This window comes from Erinaceus europaeus, chromosome 18 (assembly GCF_950295315.1).
Source record: "Erinaceus europaeus chromosome 18, mEriEur2.1, whole genome shotgun sequence".
Lineage (NCBI taxonomy): Eukaryota > Metazoa > Chordata > Mammalia > Eulipotyphla > Erinaceidae > Erinaceus > Erinaceus europaeus.
Window position 1 is genome coordinate 26,956,951 of NC_080179.1, and position 16,817 is coordinate 26,973,767.

The window sequence follows — 16,817 nt, forward strand, 5'->3', positions numbered from 1 at the left end:
TGGTCATGCAGGGTACTGAATTTGGGACTTTGGAGCCTCAGACATAAGAGATTCTTTGTATAACCATTGTGCTATCTATTCCCTACCCCAATTAGGCAAACATTTCAACCAGAGTACTCAATGTTTGTATCTGAATGAAAGAGTTTATATGATATTAATAACTATTTCATGATATTATTTTAAAATCCTACTATAAATCCTATCTTTCTGAGGTTGATGTACTCAAATAATTGTAAATGTAATGTAATGTAATGTACTATTTATTGAATATATGTTAGGTTTTATTTTGAAATGCTACAGAGCACTGCTCAGCTGTGGGTCATGGCTGTTCCAGGGTTTGAACCTGGGACATCAAAGCTTCAGGAATGAAGGTCTTCTTCTTTTTTTTTTTTATGACGGTTATGCTATTTCCCCAGGTATAGAAATGCTATTTAAATTAAACTTAATAGCCTATTTCTCCTACTTATTTTCTTTTTTAATATATATATATATATATTTATTATTGAATAGAGACAGAGAGAAATTGAGAAGGGAGGGGAGGGGGAGGTAAAGAGGGGAAGAGACAGAGAGACATCTGCAGCCCTGCTTCACCACTCATGAAGCTTTCCCCCTGCAGGGGGCGACCAGGGGCTTGAAACCCGGTCCTTGTGCACTGTAATGTGTGCGCTTAACTAGGTGCACCACCACCTGGTCCCCTCTCCTACTTCTTTTCTATCATCCATCTACCTATCTATCTATCTATCTATCTATCTATCTATCTATCTATCTATCTATCTATCATCTACCTATCTCTCTTTGCCATCACCTTGACTTCTCTATGGGCCATCTTCTTCATATAGAAAGAAAGAAATGAGAGAGAGAGAGAGAGGGAGAGAGAGAGAGAGAGAGAGAGAGAGAGGAAGATTCTTTCTCTCTCCTATGTGGTGATGTGGTATACTGGGAACTTGAAGTGGGTTGGTTCATGGCAAAGCAAGCATCTTTTCAGTTAAGCTATCTCAGATCCACTTTCTTTCTTACTTTTCTTTCTTCCTTTTTTTAAAATTTAAATTTTGTATTAGTATTTAGTAATGATTAATGAGACTGTAAGATAACAGGGGCAGAATTCCATACAGCTCCCACCATCAGACTTCCATGTCCCATCCCCTCCATTGGAAGCTTGGTTATTCTTTATCTCTCTGGGAGTATGGTCCAAAATTCTTTATGGGGTTCAGAAGGTGAAAAGTCTGGCTTCTGTAATAGCTTCTTTGCTGTGCATGGATGTTGGTAGGTTGATCCCTATCCCTAGCCTGTTTCTAACTTTTCCTAGTGAGGTAGGGTTCAGGAGAGGTTAGGTTCTGGGACACAGTGGTGAGATCATCTGCCTAGGGAAGTCAGGATGGCATCATAGTCTAGTTTATTTCTGTAAAGAACTTTGATTAGACTGTAGATCACAAGTCTTATCTTGAAAATTATTATAAAATGTCAGTTGTTTTAATTAAGTAACATCAGTTAAGAGAGTGTAGTTATGTTATTAATTTTGTATTTGTATTCCCCAAGGAAAAGAGTTGGGGCAGGGGGGTGGAACACCACAGCACCAAAATTTCCTCCATTGCAGTGAGGGCTTGGTTCAAACCTGGGCAATAAGCATCGCAAAGTAAGTCCTCTATACAGGTGAGCTGTTTTGCTACTCATAATTTTTTAAACTGCTAATACTGCTTGAGGATATATATATGATGAAAGACAGAAAGTAAGAGAGAAACCAGTGTAATATTCTACTATTTTATGTGGTGAAAGATATGAGATCTACCAACTAAACTACTTTCCTGAGCTTAAGAATTACTTATTTATGATTATAATAGTTTACTAGACAAAGCTCTTTGTTTTTTTTTGTGTATAGGTTGCATTATAGGGAAATTAAATAAACTTTTTTCTTCAGCTCTTTGCTCTAAGTTATTTTATTTCTTTGATAACTATATTTTAAATTATATGTCATTCAAATAAGTTGAGGTGACAATTCGATGTTTAAAAATAATACTTTTGAAATTCTAACTGGTAATCTTTGACATTGAGAACATGATTCAAAACAATAGTGTCTGTTGAGTTGATTTAACTTGACTTAAATATATTGTATTCTTTAAACATAATGTCGTTTAACATTCAGTTTAGAGACAATAAGGCAATATCAATATAATGACTTGCTATACCTGAACTATTATTGCCAGCTATAGAATTTGAATTTAGCCCTAATCCAGCTTTCTAGGCCTATTCTCAACTCTGACACCATCTTCCCAGACAATACTTTTAGTCCACATGCATGTAAGCTATCAGGCTTAGGCAAAAAGACTTCCTAGCTTCTCTCTACATTAATATTTCTAATTTCAACTGCTCTATTCTTACCTTTGGGCTATGTTTATGGAGCTATGTTTATTTGTCCTTCTTTATACCTTACCACCTTTTAGCTACCAAATTGCAGATTCTACCATGACACCATCCTGACTTCTCTGGGCAGACAACCTTATCAATGTTTCCTGGAACCTCACCTCTCAAGAGCCCTACCCCATTAGGGAAAAATAGAAATAGGCTGAGAATATGAATGAGCCTGAGCAATGCCCATGTCCAGCATAGAAGCAATTAAAGAAGCCAGACCTCCCACCTTCTGTACCACATAAAGAATTTTGGGCCATACTCCTAGAGAGATCAGAATAGGGAAGCTTCCAATGGAGGGGATAGAATACGTAACCCCCTGTTATCTTATAATCTTGTTTATCATTATTAAGTCACTAATAAAAATTAAAAAAGGAAAAAAGTATGAATTTACTATTATTTTTAAATTATGTATGAAATATTGTTTTATTTCTACATTTGAATTCTTCACAAACTGTAACTACCTTTCAGCTCTGCTATCTTTTTTTTTTCCCTGCCTCCAGGGTTATTGCTGGGGCTCAGTGATTGCACTAAGAATCCACTACTCCTGTGGCCATTTTTTCTTCATTTTTTTTTTAAGATAGGACAGAAAGAAATTGAGAGGGGTGGGGAAGATACAGAGGGAGAGAGAAAGATAGACACCTGCAGAAACTGCGTCACAGAAACATAAAAAAGGGAAAAAAAAAGGAAAAAAATCCATCAGAAGTAGTGGATTCATTTTGCAGGCACCAAAGCCCAGATAACCCTGGTGGCAATAAAAATAATAACTTCTTAATTTTTACATTTTTATGGAGAAATGTCTATTTCTATTATTATAAACTATATATCTTTAGAATATTTTGCTAACCTGGCTTCAATATTTTGCTCAATTTTAATTTTATCCATCTGTTCATTCATGATATAAAGTTAATGGCTGTGTTTCACAATTTATTAAGACTATGTAAAAAACAAATTCTTAAACTAAGATGATTATTAGTACAAGCGGTTGCCGTTTTTAAAAGGATGTGAAAAATATAGGACCATTTTTTCTTTGGTGCTACTGATGCCATATTTTTCAATTTTTGTCATTTATTTACTATATCTGAGGTTCCCTGGACACCTATAAAATTAGGAAACTGATTCTTATATGGCTGAAAAAAGGAAACACTCTTGAACTACATTTTTGCTCTAAGATATTAGAACCCTGACTTATAAATATGCCTAATCATTTATCTTTATGGATTACTACCTTTACTATGTGTATATTTCTTCATATAAGATTGTTGAGATTTCAGACAATATTTTTAGTCCACCTGCATGTTAGCTATCAAGCTTGGGCAAAAATTATTGGAGTCATGGGCTCCTAGGAATATACCTAAAATAGACTTCCTAGCTTCTTTCTACCCCAGGACCCCTAATCTCATCTATACAGATTGGCCTGCCAATGCCCATGTTCAGCTGAGAAGCAATTACAGAAGCCAGACCTTCCACCTTCTGCATCCCATAATGATTCTGAGTCCATACTCCTAGAGAGATAAAGAATAGGAAAGCTTCCAGTGGAGAGTATGGAATATGGAACTCTGCTGGTGGGAAATGTGTGGAATTTTACCCCTCTTATCCTATGGTTTTGTTTATATTTTCTATTTTATAAATACATCAAACTAAATTTAAATAAATAAATAAAATAAGGGCAATGCCATGTACCATTTTAATCTATTGACTTTATGAAATCAAAGCATTAGCTATATTTTTAAATTTCACACATTTTTATACGCAAACCCACCTTTTGAGTTTTACAGGAAAAGTTGATGTGAAAGTTTAGTTTAAACTAGTTTAGTTCTTAGCTATCTTTCCAAAATAGTGAAAAATTTCATGTTCTGCTATAGCACAGATGTAAGTCACTTAATAGTTATATATTCTTTCTCTCAAAAAATATTTTCGGAGACATTTTAGTGACATATTCTAGTTCAGTATTTGTACTTTGTGTGCTATATAATTTTTTAAAGTTTTACTTTCAACATACTCTTCAACACTATTTAGATAAACAAGAGTAAATAATATTACCTAAATCCCCTGGTTATTCCTATTTAATAGAGTGTTGAATAAAACTACAGCAGAGTATAAATTAACACCTAAAATAAAAAGAATCAATTCCTGGATCTTTCAAGAAGCTAGAAAATCAATGAGAACAAACGTGAATAAAGAAGAGAGGAGTAATCTTTTGGAAGAAAAATATTGACATTAAACAGGCTTAATCTTGATTCTATAGAAAAGTATCCTAATCCTAAAGGGAAAATATTGTGTAGAGATCTGATAATTGGCAGATTAGTATAATGGTGTTTAGAAACTATATGAGATCAGGAGGTAGTAATCTTAGGAAGATACTTAAGAGTAGGGGAGCAATGTAGAAGCTGGAAGTGTCAATTAGGGCTTTATGTAAAGGCATTAGAATGTATTTAAAAAGATGTGGGAGTGGGAAGAGGGAAAGTTAAGGCATTTTATCATTCTGTTTTTGTGTTCAAGGACTCACTGCTATAGTTTATATCTGTTACCAAATGGCCTGTATTTCTCTTCAAGACAACTTCTGAATCATTTTGCACATTTATTCAATATAAAGAACTAAAACACATGAGTTTGTTTAAAAAAATAAAGTAGTGAAACTCTCTCTCTCCTTAAGACTTTGTGATAACTATATTAGTTATCATTAAGGGGCCTGGGGTGGGCAGGTAACAGGGGAGGGAGGGCTTGCTAATGTCCTTGCTCCAGAAGCCTCTCCTTGGGTAGTCCTTTAACAGCAGGCATACTGTGAAAGTCTTTCTCTGTAATCTTAAGAGCTTGTCAACCATTATTTAGTTACTAATAAAAACACTTTTTCCCAAAGGCATTAAGAGTTAAAAGAGGGAGTCAGGCTGTAGCGCAGTGGGTTTAGTGCAGGTGGCGCAAAGCACAAGGACTGGAGGAAGGATCCCAGTTGGAGCCCCTGGTTCCCCACCTGCAGGGGAGTTGCTTCACAGGCTTCACAGGCAGTGAAGCAGGTCTGCAGGTGTCTATCTTTCTCTCCTCCTCTCTGTCTTCCCCTCCCCTCTCCATTTCTCTCTGTTCTATCCAACAACGACTACAACAATAATAACTACAACATAAAACAAGGGCAACAAAAGGGAATACATAAATAAAATAAATATTAAAAAAAAGTTAAAAGAGCAGGGACTAGGCGGTGGCACACCTGGTTAAGCACATTCATTATACTGTGCAAGGGCCCAGGTTCAAGACCCTGGTCCCTACCTGCAGGGGGGCAGTAGAAGCTTCATGAGTGGTTGGTGAAACAGGGCTGCAGGTTTCTCTCTGCCTCTCTCCATTTCTATCGCTCCCTCCATTCTCAATGTCTCTCTGTCTCTACCCAGAAATAAATAAATAAATTGAAAAAATATATTTTGAAAAAGAAAAGAAGACAGATTAAAAATAACAAAAGTTGGGAGTCGGGCTATAGCGCAGCAGGTTAAGCGCAGGTGGCGCAAAGCACAAGGACCGGCATAAGGATCCCAGTTTGAACCCCGGCTCCCCACCTGCAAGGGAGTCGCTTCACAGGCGGTGAAGCAGGTCTGCAGGTGTCTATCTTTCTCTCCCCTTCTCTGTCTTCCCCTCCTCTCTCCATTTCTCTCTGTCCTATCCAACAACGACAACAACAATAATAACTACAACAATAAAACAACAAGGGCAACAAAAGGGAATAAATAAATAAAATAAATATTTTAAAAATATATAAAAAAATAACAAAAGTTAAAGAGCTAGTGGAAGCAAAAAATCAGTGTAATTAGACTAATGGAAAACATAAAATAAAATCTGGAGGGAAAAACTTCAGGAGTGGTGAAGCAATGCTATAGGTATCTTTCTTTCTCTCTCCCCTCTCTATCTTCCCCTTTTTCTATCAATTAAAAAAAGAAGAAAACCTCAAAATTAAAAGCAGACATATGTAATGTTATTAATGAATTAAAGATATAATTGAAAAAATACACCTATACTACCAAAAATAAAGATAAATTATATGATGCCAATGGGACAGTAACACTATGTAATAGTAGAAAAAGATATGTATAATAAGAATAAAATTTCACAATAATAATAAAGACAGGAAAATTAGGAGAAAAATATTCATATGACTGGGGTAGAAGAAGACAAAAACAAACCAAAAATGGAATGGCACAACTATTTAAAATGACAGTCTAGATCACACCAAATAGAGTGCTTGGATGGTATACTGCTTTCCCATGTGTATGATGCAGGTTTGAGTTTGGTCCTCTCTGCACTGAAAGAAACTTTGTATCTGTGGTCTCTCATCCTTTTTTTTGTCTCCAAGATTTTCACTGGGGCTGGGTGCTGGCACTAGGAATCCACTGTTCCTGGTGTTTATTTTTTTCCCATTTTTATTGGACAGGACAGAAAGAAATTGAAAGAAGAGGAGAAGATAGAGCAGGAGAGAGAAAGATAGATACCTGCAGACCTGCTTCACTGCTTGAGAAGTGACCACTCTGCAAATGGGGAGCCAAGGGCTTGAACTGGGATCCTTAAGCAGGTCCTTGCGCTTTCGTACTATGTGCGTTTAACCCAGTGTACTACTGCCCAGGCCCCTCTTTCACTCTTTTTCTGCTTCTGTCTCCCTGTCTCTTTTTAAAAAGAAAAAGAAAATCTGAGAAAAGTTCTGCAGGGAGATAAGGTTTAATTATACATGTTGAAAGACCTTTCAATGTATTGGCAAAGCTTAGTTTCAAATATGGTCAGTAAAAGTTCTATACTCAAAGATAAAAAAAGTTCCTTTAGGCATTCACATTAAAAATAAATCAAGCCACTTAAAACTGATTTGACATCAGAAGTCTTAAGACTAACATATAAATAAAGACAAAAATGTTGCAATGTTTTCAAGAAATGTAAGGGCTGAATGAGTTTAAATCCTACCACTGTGTCTTTTATGAATTGGACCAAAACAAAGTAGTTAAGCACTGAAAGAACCTAAACAATATTATACTCAATCTTCTTCTCAAGTAATCTACTATGGAACATATTTTATCAGTCTTTAAATGTTACTGAAGTGTTTGGAAAATAGACAGGAATTGAGAACAGAAAACGTTTAACTAGATATAACAATAAAGAATACCACATAAGGTGGTCCGGGAGGTGGCTCAGTGGATAGGGCATTGTACTCTGGAGCATGAGGTCCTGAGTTCAATCCCAGGCAGCACGTGTACCAGAATGTTGGCTGGTTTTTCCTCTCTCTCCTCCTATCTTTCTAATTAATAAATAAATAAAACATTAAAATTTTTTTTTATTTAAGAAAGGATTAATTAACAAAACCATAGGGTAGGAGGGGTACAACTCCACACAATTCCCACCACCCAATTTCCATATCCCACCCCCTCCCCTGATAGCTTTCCCATTCTCTATCCCTCTGGGAGCATGGACCCAGGGTCATTGAGGGTTGCAGAAGGTAGAAGGTCTGGCTTCTGTAATTGCTTCCCCGCTGAACATGGGCATTGACTGGTCAGTCCATACTCCCAGTCTGCCTCTCTCTTTCCCTAGTAGGGTGGGTCTCTGGGGAAGCTGAGCTCCAGGACACATTGGTGGGGTCTTCAATCCAGGGAAGCCTGGCCAGCATCCTGATGGCATCTGGAACCTGGTGATTGAAAAGAGAGTTAACATACGAAGCCAAACAAATTGTTGAGCAATCATGGATCCAAAGCTTGGAATAGTGGAGAGGAAGTGTTAGGGAGGTACTCACTGCAAACTCTAGTGTACTTCTGCTTTCAGGTATATATTTTGCAGTAGTTTATGGATACGTGTGAACATAAGCTCTCTCTCACAGAAACTGGTGTATATTTAGGTTTTGGGACTTTGTTAGAAAGTGAACCACCTGAGATGAAATTAGAGTGTACTATAAAAGGAAAGGTCTCACCCGAGTAATGAAGCTGAAGGGTTGTCATTCCACACGTGAAGTCTCTGGACACAGTCTGAGGTGAAGCATGTTGAGGTGGCAATCGTTGCGTTGGTTAGGTTGTGATCGGTGGATGCAATATTATTTGGTATGGATTGGGAGAGGCATATGGGAAAGTGGGCCCTATCCAAGGGTTCTAGGACTGGGGGAAGTAGGGGCTCTATAGTGGAGATGTGAGGTTCCTGCTGTCTTAGGGTTCAAAAAGACAATCGATAGTTAATGTTATCATCACATTATTTGGTAATTGGGTTAATTTTGAAAAGTCCTTTTGTTATGGTTTGCTGAACAGTATCCAGTATCTTGTATATAGCTGTGCTATTGGATGCTTCTAATCTACTTGGTCTAGGCTTTTGAGAGAGTCCGCACATCAAATACACAGCCTATATACTAAAAAGATTCAGTTTGTGTTTTGAAAAACTTTGAGACATACAATTGATTTTCCCCCTCTCATATTAATTAACTAGTGATTTATATGTCTACATTTTGCCAGGAGTGTACATAAACACCATTCCCACCACCAAAAGACTGTGACCCATCCCTCCCACCCACTCCCACTCCCCACTGGCCCAGGAAGCTACATGTCTACCCCTCACCACAGGGTTTTTACTTTGGTGCCCTACTTACAATTTGATTAGGTCCTGCTTTAGATTCCTTTTCAGATCTTCTTAATCAACTTCTGTTGATCAGTGGGATCATCCCATACTCATCTTTATCTTTCTGACTTAGCTCACATAACATAATTCCTTCTAGCTCTGTCCAAGATGGGTCAGAGAAGGTGGGTTCATTTTTCTTGATAGCTGCATAGTATTCCATTGTGTATATATACCACAGCTTTCTCAGCCACTCATCTGTTGTTGGGCACCTGGATTGCTTCCAGGTTTTAGCTATTATGAATTGTGCTGCTATGAACATAGGAGTACACACCTCTTTTTGGTTGGGTGTTATGGAGTCCTTGGGATATAACCCCAGGAGAGGAATTACTGGATCATATGGAAGGTCCATGTCTAGCCTTCTGAGAGTTTTCCAGACTGCTCTCCACAGAGGCTGTACCAATTTACATTCCCACCAGCAATGTAAAAGGGTTCCTCTGTCCCCACAACCTCTCCAGCATTTGTTGCTGCTGTACTTTTTGATGTATGCCATTCTTACAGGAGTAAAAATAGCATATAGGTTTATATATGCTTGATAAGGTAAATATGGTCCAACCAAAAAGGAAATATGGTGAGAAAGGAGAAGGTATCAAATAAAATAGAGAAAAACCATGAAGTTAAATAATTAGCATTTCTGAGGAAGAATAAAATTCAGGTTAAGTAACCAACTGGGAGAAGCTTACATAAAGGAAAGCGGACTAAGGGAAATACGCAAAAGTACTAGTAGAAAAATAATCACAAAAAAAATCTTTAAAAAAAAATCTTTATTTATTTGATAGAGACAGCCAGAAATTGAGAGGAAGGGGGAGACAGAGAGACACCTGCAGCACTGCTTCACCACTTGTGAAGCTTTCCTCCTGCGGGTGGGGACTTACTGTAACATGTGCGCTCAACCAGATGCACCACCACTGGCCCCAGAAAAAAAAAATCTTATCAAAACAGTGCAAAAATTAGAGAAGTGGTTAGGGAGGTGGTGCAGTGGCTAAGGCATTGGACTCTCATGCATGAGGTCCTGAGTTCAGTCCCCAGTAGCAAATATAATGTGCCAGAGTGATGTCTGGTTCTTTCTTTCTCCTCCTAATTTGCTCATGAATAAAGAAATGAAATATTTTTTAAAATTAAGAAAATAGCAAAAACAATAAAACCTCAATTTACATATATACATATGTGTCTATCTATCATCTAACAGAACTGAGGCCAAATTTCCAATATCTAAGTGGGCTTACAGTTTTATTCATTAAACAGTCTTTTATTTTCTTTTACTGGCTGTCATTACTTCCCTTGGATACTTCCTTGACTTGTTTATTTCAATAAACCTTAAATTTTTCTATAGCTTTATCTGTTGCCTGTTGACCTATAATGCCATTAAAGAAAAGTACTATCTATAATATTCTGTAGTCAAATGCACTAAAATTATGCAGTTAGTGACAAAATTTAGAAAAGGTCTGGGTGGGGCAGGTTGCATAATGGTTATGCAAAAAGAGTCTCATGCCTGAGGCTCCAGAGTTCCAGGTTCATTCCCCCATACCACAATAAGCCAGAGCGGAAAAGTGTTCTGGTCTTTCTCTCTGTCTCTCTTTCTCAAAAATAAAATAAATTAAATATATGTATATTTTAAAAGGCTCTCACTGTAGCATTATTTGCTAAAAGAGGAAAAGAATGAAATAGAGCCAAACTATTCATATCTCTGGGTTCAACTTCCCATGGTCTGTAAGAGCCTGATAATCTCATTTGTGGTAGGAAAACTGTTTCATTAAAACAAAATAAAAACTAATTTACAAATGGACTTTGTGCAATGTGGAGACAGGGATTTTTCCATACCAAATCCATCCCTCACTCCTGATTTTTGGGTATCCATGTCAAGTCTCAAACAAATTCATTCCTCCTTCCAATGTATACTATATCTCATTGTTGTCAGGTCTGGAGGCTGTTGTGTTAGAAGCTCCATTTCCCACAGCTGGAGGCCCTTTTAATACTTTTCTTGCAAATGTTAACTTCCAAACCTGTAGGCCCTTTAGTTCTTCCTTGATAGTTTCCTTTTCCCAGACAGTAGCCTCCAGGCTCCTCGCCTACATCACCTGTTGCTTTTCCAGGTATCTAGGTGGAATTGGAAGTACCTGTTCCCAAGCCCAAGCCCATGTAAATTACCTTCCATTGTTTTTCTGGTAGCAAAATTGAAGATGTCAGTTTCTAGATATGCAGAACAAGAAAGACAAGAGCATCCCAACATAATGATAACAAAACATTGCAGTACAGAATTTTTTACCTGAATACCTTTTGAAGTAGTGGCTGGCTGAATTAAAATTTTAGACTAAAAAGAAATGTAAAAGACTTTTGGCTTTTTGCTGCATTTAAGGACTAGGGAGTTTCTGCTCTGTCATCAGAACAAAGGAAAAACTAAACAAGCTGAAAAGTCAGTAGCTGTTTGGTCTATAAAAGAAGGAAGTTGGGAGTTGGGTGGTAGCTCAGTGGGTTAAGCCAGGTGGCTCAAAGATTGGTGTAAGGATCCCGGTTGGAGTCCCCAGCTCCCCACCTTCAGGGGAGTCATTTTACTATTGGTGAAGCAGGCCTACAGGTGTCTCTCTTTCTCTCCCCCTTTCTGTCTTCCCCTCCTCTCTCCATTTCTCTCTCTCATATCCAACAACGACAACAATAATAACTACAACAATAAAACAAGGGCGACAAAAGGGAATCAATAAATATTGAAAAAAAGAAGGAAGGACATAGTCAAAACTATTGTCATCAAGACTGAAGAGATGGACCTGTAAATACAATTAGGCACTTGTGTACTGAACTAGAGAGAGACTCATGAATGGAAATGTATTGGGAGAAACTGGGCGGAACTTGTTCCCTATGCTTGAAGTTTTGTTACAAATAAACCCAATAAAGAACTTCGGAGAAAGCATGTTTTACAGCAATTTTTTTTCTTGCCTCCAGGGTCATGGTGCCTGCACTACAAGTCCACTGCACCTGGAGGCTATTTTCCCCTCGCTTTGGTTGCCCTTGTTTTATCATTATTATTGTTGTTGTTGCTGTCCTCGTTGTTGGATAGGACAGAGAAAAATTGAGAAAGAAGGGCAAGACAGAGAGGTGGAGAGAAAGAAAGACACCGGAAGACCTGCTTCACTGCATGTGAGGCAACCCCCCTACGGGTGGGGAGATGGGAGCTCAAACTGGGATCCTCCATTGTGTGCTTAAGCTGCTGCGCTACTGCCCAGCCCCGTTTTACAGGAATTAAAAACTTTTATTTAGGAAAACTGAGAACACCTACATGTTGGAGTACATGTGGGCCATGAGAGAGGGAGGGAGAGAGAGACAGAGAGACACAGAGAGAGAGAGAGAGAAAGAGAGAAAGAGAGAAAGAGAGAGAGAGAGAGAGAGAGAGAGAGATCAACCATGTCCATAGCACTAGTTTATATAAACATCAAAATCCCACCTTTACCTCCTTCCTAAGCCACACCCATACCATTTAGCACTCTCACTTCTCTTGAGGAACATGTTCTGGTGTAATGGTGCTGCAGTGCCTGTGTTCCCCAAGGTACTTCCTGTGATTTTTCTGACCTCAACAGAAACATCTTCAAAAACTAGGACTAGGGTAGGAAAACTAAAACTGTAATGGAAGAATTGCTAGACTTCAGTGTGGATAATTGTGATACTTAAAATTTCTAGAAGAATCCAGTCATGAAGGAGGGTGCACATGATTAAGAGATTTTCCTTCCAGAACAAGATAAAATTTCCACAGTAAATACTAGAGAAAAAAATGTCCATTGCCTTCAGCAGCAAGAGGAGAAAAGAAATCACTTAAAATTACAACAGGGCTCTTAGTTCTGCTGAACATTGCCTGCTCTCAGGGGATGTTAATTAAGTAGGACAGAACATTCTTAGGTATTATCAGAGCCTAACTGATCTAGAGGACAGGAAATAACTATCTCCACCTTCTAGCCTTCCAGGTAGGAAAAGAGAAATACTTACTTAATTCTAGCCCCTCTAGCCATTCTGTTCTATTTAAAACTGGGGGTGGGGGGAACTATTGTGGCAAAGAGGAGGAGAAACACTTGAGAAATTTATAGTCCAGAGGCACAGACTCAGTACAGTAAATCTGAGCCATTATCATAGGAAAAAAGAATACTTTTCCTACCTAATACCTTATCACCATACTACTGAAGACCTATTCATAGAAGTTCCTTTTATTCAGTGCATCACGTCCAGTCATTAAGGAAAAATTACAAAGCATATCAAAATGCTAAAAAAAAATAAAAGGAGGGCACAATTTAAAGAGAAGAGAATTCATCCAAATTAATCATGGTGGGGAAATGTTGGAATTATCAAACTGAGAATTTCAGATATTATTTTTTACATTTTTAAATATTTATTTTCCCTTTTGTTGCCCTTGTTTTTTTATTGTTGTTATTATTGTTGTTGTTATTGATGTCGTTGCTGTTGGATAGGACAGAGAGAAATGGACAGAGGAGGGGAAGACAGGGAGAGAGAAAGACATCTGCAGACCAGTTTCACCACCTGTGAAGTGACCCTCCTACAGGTGGGGAGGCTGGGGCTTGAACCAGGATCCTTACACTGGTTCTTGTGCTTTGCGCTTAACCCGCTGCGCTATTGCCTGACTCCCCCTTCAGACAATTATTATTATGAGAATGCTAAGGGTTCTAATGGATAAAGTAGGCTACATGCAACAACCAATGCTGGAGATTAAAAAAACTAAAGTATTGTTACAGCAATGACAAATGACTTTGACAGCTATATTGGTAGATTGAATGCTGAAGAATTAACAACAACAACAAAACCCAGACAAATCAAGATCTGAGACAATTGCAAAAAGTCACACACACATACACTCATATACACACATACTGCTCAGTAAACAAGAACAGAAGAAAGATTTGAAAAAGCAGTAAACGAGAATTTCCTCAAATTAATATAGTACACCAAACCACAGATTCAGGCCGCTCAGAGAACACAAAGTAGAATACACTGAACAAGCAAAAGTAGCTCAGATAACCATACAAGTAAAACTACAGGAAATCATAGGTAAAGAAAAAAAATCATGGGGAAAGAACCTTATCTAGAGAGAACAAAAATAAGAATCATGTAGAACTTCTCAGTAACCATGTACAGAAGAAGGAGTGACTATATTTCAAATATTGTAAACGTCCTTCACCTAATCTAGAATTCTATTTTTTTTTTTGAAAACTATCCTTCAAAAGTGAATATGACTTTTTAAGGAAAACAGGTAAAGGAATTGCTGCATGCAACCCTGACTAACAATAAAAGGTTTTTTTAAAAATTTTTAAAAAATATTTATTTTCCCTTTTGTTGCCCTTGTTTTTTATTGTTGTTGTAGTTATTATTGTTGTTGATATTGTCGTTGTTAGATAGGACAGAGAGAAATGGAGAGAGGAGGGGAAGACAAAGGGGGAGAAAAATAGAGACACCTGCAGACCTGCTTCACTGCCTATGAAGTGACTCTCCTGCAGGTTGGGAGCTGGGGGCTCAAAGTGGGATCCTTATTCCGGTTGTTGCACTTTGCGCCACATGCGCTTAACCTGGGGCGCTACCGCTGGACTCCCATAAAAAAGTATTTTTTGAAAGAAGAAAAATTACATAAGTCATAAAATTTTAGCTAAGATTTATTTTAATGCTCATTGAGTTGTTCATGTGTACTGTGATACCTATATATTAAAAATTTAAAAATATTTTATTTTACAGAGAGAGAGAGAGAGATACAGAGAAAGATACAGAAAGAGAGATCAGAGTACTGCTCAGCTTTGGCTTATAGTGGTGCTGGGAATTGAACCTGGGAACTGGGAACCGCAGGCATGATAGTCTTTGCATAACTATTATGCTATCTCCCCAACCTGTGGTACCTAATATTTTATTCATGTGAAAATCAAATTGTGGGGACCCGGTGGTGGTGCACCTGGTTGAGTGCACATGTTACAATGCTCAAGGACCCAGGTTTGAGCCCCCAGTCCTCACCTGCAGGGGAAAAGCTTTCTCGAATGGTGAAGTGGTGTAGGTGTCTCTCTCTGTCTCTCTCCCTTTCTATCACCCCTTCCATCTCCATTTCTGGCTGTCTGTAATTAATAATGATAATACCAAAAAAAAATTGAGTTGTGCAACAAAATTTATCTGTAGTTCAGCAAATTTTATAACTTTATATTGCAAACATTTACAGAGTTAAACTTTCCATTACATTTAGTCTTTGAATATGATGTTCTCTCTTCATCCATATTCTATAGATGTTGTAATTTTGTGGTTTAATATGAAATTGAAAATATGAAATGTGATTTAAAGTGAAACTGGAAAATGAATGAAGAAATTATAGTGGGAAAACTTGCATCTACACAGAGTAAGGAAACACATATAGAAAGAGGAAGTGGAGGTAAAACTAATGTTTTACTTTTATGTTCTTAATACATTCTTGTGTATGCATTTGTACAAATGAAATGAATGACAGTAATGATACAAAGGGACCAAGGAGTTTGGATCATTTCATTACGGCACATTACTTATGAAATGGTGTAGTGCTATTTGAAAGTGAATTTGAATTTAAAGTATGTTGCAAACTCTAGGGACACTACTAAAACAGGTTTAGAAAGAAAAAAAGAATTATGAATGACATTTTAAGAAAGGAGTAAAAGTAGAATTTTGTACCATGTTCAATTAATATTGTAAGAAGCAGAAAAAGCTGAAAGAAAAAGTAGGACTGAATAAAAAAAGACAATAAATAGAAAATAGTTGATATGAATAATGGATATGGTAAATATTAATCCAACTATATCTTATGTATAAGCAAAACATAGGTGGGAAGTAAAGGACAAACACAATACTATCTATATTAGTATTCATCTCTAAAGAACTATTTCAGTATAAATCTAACAAAATATGTGCAAGAATTATTTGAGCAAAACTACAAAACTATGATAAAAACATCACAGAGGAATTAACTAAATATAGAAATACTCCGTGCTCATGGATAGAAACACACAATATTGTGACTCAGGAGGTGGATCAGTGTTAGAGCCCAATATGTGTCCCGCTCTCATAAAGTAGATAGATAAATCTTATGCTGATAAAAAACCTTCAATAAAATAGACATAAGCATTACTCATGTAAATTATCCATGTTATTCTGCTCACAGATCCTATATCTACCTGGCTTTCAGCTGTGAACACAAATGACTAATGATGACTCAGAGGCTAGACACTGGACCTGGGCTTTTTCCTCCTTTTATTTGTTTATTTATTTATTTATAGAGTAAGAGTCTTGCACATTGCATAAGGGAATTGGGATAACAGCTAGTGACTTAACAATTCCTTGAAAAATTCAATTAGTAATACTCAGCAACTTATTTGCTAAGGATATACTGATGACATACCTGCTGAAGTTATGTCACAATAGATACCATCTTCATTTCTATTTCTTGGTATATTTTTCTTCTTTTTATTTTTGCTATTTTTTTTTTTAAATTTTTTTTAATTTTTTTTTTTTATTTAAGAAAGGATTAGTGAACAAAAGCATAAGGTAGGAGGGGTACAACTCCACACAATTCCCAACACCCAATCCCCATAACCCACCCCCTCCCCTGATAGCTTTCCCATTCTCTATCCCTCTGGGAGCATGGACCCAGGATCGTTGAGGGATGCAGAAGGTAGAAGGTCTGGCTTCTGTAATTGCTTCCCCGCTGAACATGGGCGTTGACTGGTCGGTCCATACCCCCAGTCTGCCTCTCTCTTTCCCTAGTAGGGTGTGACTCTGGGGAAGCTGAGCTCCAGGACACATTGGTG